This window comes from Lipotes vexillifer, unplaced genomic scaffold (assembly GCF_000442215.2).
Source record: "Lipotes vexillifer unplaced genomic scaffold, Lipotes_vexillifer_v1.1 scaffold584, whole genome shotgun sequence".
Lineage (NCBI taxonomy): Eukaryota > Metazoa > Chordata > Mammalia > Artiodactyla > Lipotidae > Lipotes > Lipotes vexillifer.
This window is the reverse complement of record NW_006783036.1, coordinates 1,666,212-1,673,098: the sequence shown is the minus strand read 5'-3', so window position 1 is coordinate 1,673,098 and position 6,887 is coordinate 1,666,212.

Below are 6,887 nucleotides of genomic sequence, written 5' to 3'. Positions count from 1 at the left end.
AGCGGGGGGGGGGGGGGGGGCTGCCTCTCAGAGCTGCTTCCGGACTTGTGAACCATGTTGTCTGGCTGATAAGGAAACGTGTGCGTGTGTGCGTGTGTGTGTGTGTGTGTTCACATGTGTGTGCGTTCCTGGAATGTGCCAGCCCCTGTCAGTGCCCGGGCCTTGCCTGGTGTCTGTGTTCCCCTGTGCAGCAGGACATCCTGTTTGCCCCTAGATCTCGGGTCCTGGGCCCTACCTCTGACCCCTGGTCGCACCTCTGCCTGGCCACTCCCTCCCCCCGCATGGCCCCCTACTCCTCCCGCTTCGGCTCAGCTTGGCTTCCCCCAGTGCCCATGTTTCCTGGGGCTCCTTTGTGGACTGAGGGTCATGTCTGGTGTCTGGCCCTGAGCATGTGGGTCCTTGATGAGGCTGGAGGGCAGTGAAAGGGTGTGGGGGCTGCCTGCCCAAGGCAGGGCGCTCGGGTCTGAGGACAGGATGAACACAGCCTGATTACCCAAGGACAGCCTGGGGTGACAGGAGGGACCTGGGTGTCCCCCCTAGCTCCACCCGGACTTGTGCCCTCTGTGGCCCTTCACCCATGCTTGAGCGTGTTCAGGTCTCAGCGCTGCCCTCCCACAGCTGGTGACCTGGGCCCTTTCCCCCGAGGCTCGGTCTCCTTATCTGCGACGTGGGAGGGAGCGCCCAGTAGGTGAGGAAACTCAGGGGTAGATGACGCCGGACAAAGAGACCCGGCACCGAGGGCTTGCTGCGAGGGGCAGTCATCGTGTCACCTCCGTGCCCACACGGCCTCTCCCTCTTCCTTCCTTGCCTGGTGACCCCGGCCCCTTCCTTCCAGGCCCTGGACCACATGGGGCCTCAAGACACAGGGGCAGCACCCTCAGTGGCTAGGATGTGGTCCTGGCGGGGCCCCTCAGCACTGCCCTGGTGAGGAGAGGAGGCTGCAGGGTCCCCTCCCTTCCTTTGCTACCCCTGAGTCCCTTAGGCAACTCCAGCAGGTCAGAGGTCCCTCCCACCAAGGTCAGTGTCTGCCCACCGTCCATCCTCGGCCCAGGGGGAGGAGATGGGACAGTCCTTCCCCAGCCAGTCAGTGAAGAACACTGGGCAGTGGGCCTGTGCCAGGCACTGCGATCAGGTGATCGGAGGGGGCTGCTGACGAGGGCTGAGGCACAGAGCTCCAGGTCTGGGGGAATCAGGGCCCGCTGGGTGACAGACAGCGCAGGGCCCTTTTTGGCGGAGTTGCTGGGAGCCGTCACAGCCCCGTGGCTAAGCACCTCTGGGGACACAGGGCAGCCTCCCTGGGCCCCTGCTCTAGTGAAATGCTTGGAGTGGACTGATACTTGGACAGGTCACACCCACCTCTGGGTCCACTCCTCTCCTGGGACCCATGGGGTCATTACAAAACCCTTCATCCTTCCAGGGATTCCCATCCTCTGGGTGCACATACACCCACCTGCTCATTAGCAGCTTTTAAAATGCATTTGTTGGGACATCCCTGGTGGTCCAGTGGCTGACTCCACACTGCCAATGCAGGGGGCCCAGGTTCGATCCCTGGTCAGGGAACTAGACCCCACAGGCGTGCTGCAACTAAGAGTCCACATGCCGCAACTAAAGATCCCGTGTGCCACAGCTAAGACCCGACCCGGTGCAGCTGAATGTTTCATAAATAAATGAATGTTTAAAAAAATAAAAATAATAAAATGCATTTGTTAAATGTTTTCATTTTTAACCTTAATGTTTTAGTGATACATTCACGTAGTTCAAAATTAAAAAGGTACCAAAAGGATATACAGTGAACGTCTCCTTATTCCTATCTCCCTGTGTCCTTCCCCAGAAACAACAAGGGCTCCTTATAGGACCCTTGAGCTTGTAAGAAGCAATATACGTGGCTATACACATGGATATATACACGGATAGTGGGCTGTATACACGGAGCATCCATGGGATAGTGACATTTCAGGCATTGGTAAAGCACCGGCTTTTGCTGGAGGGCGTTGTGTTGGGGGGACGGCAGTCTTTCCTGAGCCCTGTGAAAGCAGACGGTAGAGAACCTAACGCTCTTAGATTGATAGGATCCCCAAATATTGGACTCTTAGTTTGTGGGAAAGAGGAATGTTGTGAAAAGTCCTGCTGTTTCTGGGGCACACTCTGTGCTGGCTCTGCACAGTGATGTATGACTTTCCTCCTTCCTAAGGATTTGGTGCAGGGGTTAAGAATTAACCTCTTATTTTATAATAACTTTAAATGGAGTATAATCTGGAAAAATATCGAATCACCATGTTGTAACCTAAAACTAGTATAATATTGTAAATCAACGACACTTCAATTAAAAGAAAAAGAATTAGCCTCTGGATTCAGACCTCTCTGGGCTGGGGTCCCAGCTCTGCACCTTCCTAGCTGTGTGACCTTGGGCAGTTACTCCACCTCTCTGGGCTCTAGCTCCTGGTGTAAAATTGGGAGCATTATAGGAGAAAATGCTGATGTGCTGGATAAGGGCCTGGCCTGGGGTTTGCACTCCCTCCGAGTAGCAGTTACTGTTATTTATATGCACTCCCTCCTTGGAGCCTTCCCTGGCAACCCCCTGAGTAAGTGTCTGCTCCATTTCCAGAAGAGATTGGAAGGTCCCAAAGGGTGAAGCAATGTGCCTAAAAACACAGATGTGGGAATTCCCTGGTGGTCCAGTGGTTTCGCTGCCAAGGGCCGGGGTTCCATTTCTGGTTGGGGAACTAAGAGCCCACAAGCTGAGGCGTGGCCAAAAAAACAAGAACAAAAAACACAGATGTAAGTGGTGGAGTGTCCCAGGGTCCAAGTGGTCCCATGCCCGAGCCCCACCATCATGCCTTCCTTCTCCAAAGTCCAGAAGGGCAGAGCTCCCTGGTGTTGGATGAGGAGGCATTCCATCACCCGGATTTGAGGAACTGGTGGGCCTTGTGGCAGTTTAGGGCAGGCTTCCCCCCTCCCCTTCAGCCTTGGCTGGCTCTACACAGCACTGGGATTCCCACCAGAGCTCCTGCCATGTCTTACTCCACATAAAGTCCCACCCTCTGTCACTGGGTGGGACTTTATGTGGAGTAAGGCTGTTTTCCTGGAAATGATGCCGTCTAGGAGAAGGGCCCGCAGGCTGCTGGACCAGGGCAGCCCCGGGTCTGAAGGGCTAGGAGCTGAAGTTGGCCATCTTGCATCACCACCGAAAGCCATTGTGAAAAGCCAGGCCCATTTAGGAAAGAGGCCAGGCCACTGGGGCTGGCACGGAGATTCCCTGATGCCCTGGAAGGGCATCCCTCCAGGGGGCCCTCCTGCCTTACACTCCTTGGAAGGCCACTGGGGTTAGGGTCCTGCTGCCCAGTGGGCCCTGCTTTCTCCCGAGTGGTCCCACCTCCAGCACGGGAAGTGGGCCAGGCTCATTGAGCACCAGGGGAAGCCATTTCTCCTCAGGCCTCATTTTCCCCATCTGCCAAACACAGAAAGGAGTGTGGGGTCTAACTTCCTCCTGGGAGGAAGGGAGGGGCTGCTATCAAGTAGACAGCTACGTGGGGGTTGCGGGACACTGCCCGTTGGGGTACGCCTGCTCTGATGGGTGCCCTCCTGGGAGGGGCTGGCCTGGGAGGGTGGTGCCTGGTCAGCTGTCCTGGCCACTCCATGGTCCTCAGCGGGGTCAGGAGACTCTGGCCGAGGTCAGGTGCAGCTGCCAATGACCCTGAGCAAGTGACTTCCCCTTTGGGGAAGGCTGGGTGGCGGCAGAGATCCCAGCCCGAAGGCCTCAGCTTTTACATTCACTTACCCCTCCAGGACTCAGTTTCCTCACCTGTCAGCGGAGGATCCGATGGCTCTGCCCAGCGCTCTTAGTGAGCGGGACATCCCCAGGAAACAAGAGGCTCCAGGAAGGGTCCCAGGTCAGGCGGCTGCCTGAGAAGTGAAGGGGGAAGCAGAGCCGTGAGAGCCAGGGCTGGGGCAGTGGGAAGTGCAAGTCATCTCACAGAGGGAAGCTGGCAGGGCCGTGAGGAGGAGCCCGCCCGCGGTCAGCACTGCCCTGCCAGCCAGGTCCTCCCGGTGCCCCCTGGCTCCAGTCCCGTCCGCCCGCCGGCTTTTGCACCTGCTGAGCCCTGTGCCAGGACGGGCTCCCTCTGCCTCCCACTCCTCTTCCAGGGAGCTTCGAGAGGGGGAATAGAGGGAGGACGTTAAACACACACCGCCTGCATTATTCTCTGGCTGGGCTGGCAGGACTGGGTCAGCCTCTCCTGCTGCCCCACAGGGTGAGGATGAAGAGTCAGTTAATTGACTGGACAAGGTCGTGAAAGAGATTGGGAAATCTTTTTTTTTTTTTTTCCAAAGATGAGAAAGGAGTGGAGAGCAGTAAAAGCTCCCATTTCTGCATCGAAGCCTCCTAGCCCAGCAGTCAGTCCTTCCTTGTGTCTGACTTAAATGCATCAAGCTGTACTTCAGTTGATCAACATTAGGGGATAAGTAATATAGCACAACGCTTAGTGTGTGGCTTCCAGCTCCACCACTGACCACCACATGACTGGAACTATCTGTGCCTCGATTTCCTCATCTGTGAAAAGCGGATAATTTAGGAGTACCCATTTCATAAGATTGTCTGATGAAATCAGTTAGTGCATGCGAAGCACTTATAACAGAGCTTGGCACCTGTTGACAAATGTCAGCTGTCTACCCGTGCTCACAGCAGCATTACTCACAACAGCCAACAGGCGGCAGCAACCCAAGTGTCCATGGGTAGATGAAAAGATAAACAATGAAACATCATTCAAGCTTAAAAAGGAAGGACATTCTGACACATGCCACAACATGGATGAACCTTGATGACATTATGCGAAGTTACATAAGCCAGTTACCAAAGGACAGTTACCATCCTTTTGCTTCCACTTATATGAACTAAGAATAGTCAAGTTTATAGAGATGGAAAGTAGAATGGTGGGTGCCAGGCTAGTGGGAAGGTGACGAGGGGGGGTTAGTGTTTAATGAGTACGGAGCTTCAGTTTTGCAAAGTGGAAAAATTCTGGAGATGGATGGTGGTGACTGTTGCGTAACAATGTATGACATCATGCCACTGAACTGTATATTTAAAATGGTCAAAATGGTACATTTGGTTATGTGTATTTTACCACAATTAAAAAAAAAAGTCATCTGTCATTTCCAAGCGGACGGAAGACACGTGTCCTGGGCCTCCATAGCCCTGAGTTGCATGCAAGGAGCTGACTACAGCTCCTGGCCAGGTGCTGGCACACTTGACTTCCGGGCTGGGCTGAAGGGTCTACTGCCAGTCTGCTCCTGCGTGCTGCCCTCCCTGCCAGGTGGAACTGGCCTGCAGCACCCCCGCCCCGCCTCCACCCATCCCCTGGGGAGTTGGGGGATGGGAGAGCAGCTGGCCAGGGACACTCTCAACTAGCATCTGATGCTCATTTCCTGCTGAGGGTGGAATTCTTGGCTTGCCTTTGGCTCCTTCTGGAGGTGTCCGGTCTCCTGGGGACAGTCTCCTCATCTGTCAAGAGGGGGTTAGAATAGCTCCAGCCCTATGGGCCCCACTGGCAGTCACACCCCTTGGCCCTCTATGCAGCCCTATTTTCAGAGGATTTCCCTTGAGTTGGGGGTGGGGGTTTCACGTATGTGACGCTTGACCCTCATGCCTGAACTCAGGGAAAGATGAAGTGCCTGGTGCAGCCACAGGAGGGGAGGGCAGCTTTTCCCACCCCCTGGCCGCAGCCTGGAGCTCAGTGAGGCCATGGAGAGGGAGTGCAGGTGTCATGGCAGCTTGGGACGAGGGTGGCTGCCCAGCATCTGCCCAGTGAAGCATCCTTCCTGTCCCTGAAGACCAGGGTCTGGGGCTCTGAGGGGATGGTGGGGTCTTTGAGCCCGACACTGTCCCCTCCCCCCATTACCCAGAGCACTTTGGGTTCTCCAGAGATTTCTCAATCTGTTTGGGGTTAGAAGAAGCAGCCTGGTGGGAAGGCGCGGGGATCGTGCAATGAGGCCACAGCAGGCAGCCACGGAGGCACTGGGCCAGGACCCCTTGCTTCTTGTCCTTGTCACCCTGTCTGGCTGGATGAACTTGGGGGGAGGGGGGTTCTGGCCTTTAGTCTCCCCATCTATGCACTGGGAACAGCTGGAATGACCCTCCCTGTCAAGGGGCACTGTGACCAGCTGGTTCAGATCTGAAAAATGTCACCCCTGCGGCTACAGGGAGAGAAGAGGTGGAGCCCTTCTTACTGCAGCCCCCGCTTCCCACCCCCGCTCCCCCCCAGGGACAGGATCGATGTCCAAGCCCAAAACTGGCCCTTGGCCACCATTCCTAAGGAGGAAGAGGAAGTTCTCAGTTCCAAAGGGCACCCCCATCTCCCCACTGCCTTGCCCACTTGGCCACGCCTCCCAGGCTGCAGAGATCTGTGCCCGGTTCCCAGGGGGAGCAGGGAACCAGTGGGGAGGGGGAGGGGTGGCACACAAAAGGGAGGGAGGAGCAGAGGCTCTATTAAGAAGCAAAAAGGAAGCTGGTGCCCAGGCGGGAAATTCCTGAGCCACAGGGTCCTTTCCAGAGGGCAGGAATTCCTAAGATGTGAAACGGGGAAGGGGTGCTCTTCACCAGCACCCCTCCGGCCCTTTGACAGAAAAACAGGGCTTAGATAGGGAAACTGAGGCCCAGAAAGCGATGTGACCTGCTCAAGGCCACGCTGAGTGCAGACAAAGCTGGGCTGAGTGAGACTCAAGCCTGAGCTGTCGGGGTCCCCATCTGGTTCCTTTAGGAGCCTGTCCTGGCCCAGCGCCGGTGCCAGGAAAGGAAAGTGCTTCAGTGGGAGTCCTACAGGCCTGCGTGTGGGTTCCGACCACCGACCACCATTTACTGCCTGTGTGCCCTCGGGCAAGTCACTCACTCCCCC